Here is a 676-nt window from a genome sequence, read left to right on the forward strand (position 1 = left end):
AAAAAACAGCGGTCGCAGCGAATTAATTTCGCCCTCTTGCGTGTGAAAGAAATCATGGGCGGTACTGTACCCCCCGTTTCTTCTCACAAAGCTACTTTTGCTAGTCCACTTGAGACTAGCGAAGAGGCCTCATCTGGTGCTCCTTTTCATAGGCAGTTACCAAGCGGGGCACATCAATACGTAGGATATCGATCGGTTCCCAAGAGTAAAAACTCTTCGGGTAACCTTTCCATTGGACGAGGATCTGATACCTTTGCCTCACGGAGCGGTGGGCAAGCAACCTTCCAACAAGGAAGCGTTGATTCCCGCCCGCATCCATCAGTGCAGGTGGCGCCCGATAGGAGTGGCGATCTCGCGGCTGCCTTATCTTCGTCCTTTCAGTGGCATGCGTTAAGCGCTACTGAACGACGTATTGCAGATCTCGAGGGTCAAGTCTTGCGACTGACCTCGGATCTCGTTGATGTCCGAGTGAAGGCTCGTCAGGGTTATGAACGCCTGAAGACTCGCTTGGACTTCTTTGAACGGATATTGCTGAGGGATCCGCGCTACTCGCGTGATGTCCTTCGCTCTCCAAGTCCTGTTCGTGAAGGGAGGAGTCGGTCGGATAGCTTTTCGCCTTCACCGTCCTCCTCACCCGAACGACGCTCGACTCACAGTCGGCGTCACCATCGGTCTC

The sequence above is a fragment of the Bremia lactucae genome (genome assembly GCF_004359215.1).
Source record: "Bremia lactucae strain SF5 chromosome Unknown BlacSF5_NotPlaced_49_SHOA01000009.1_1371882bp, whole genome shotgun sequence".
NCBI classification, from domain to species: Eukaryota; Oomycota; class Peronosporomycetes; order Peronosporales; family Peronosporaceae; genus Bremia; species Bremia lactucae.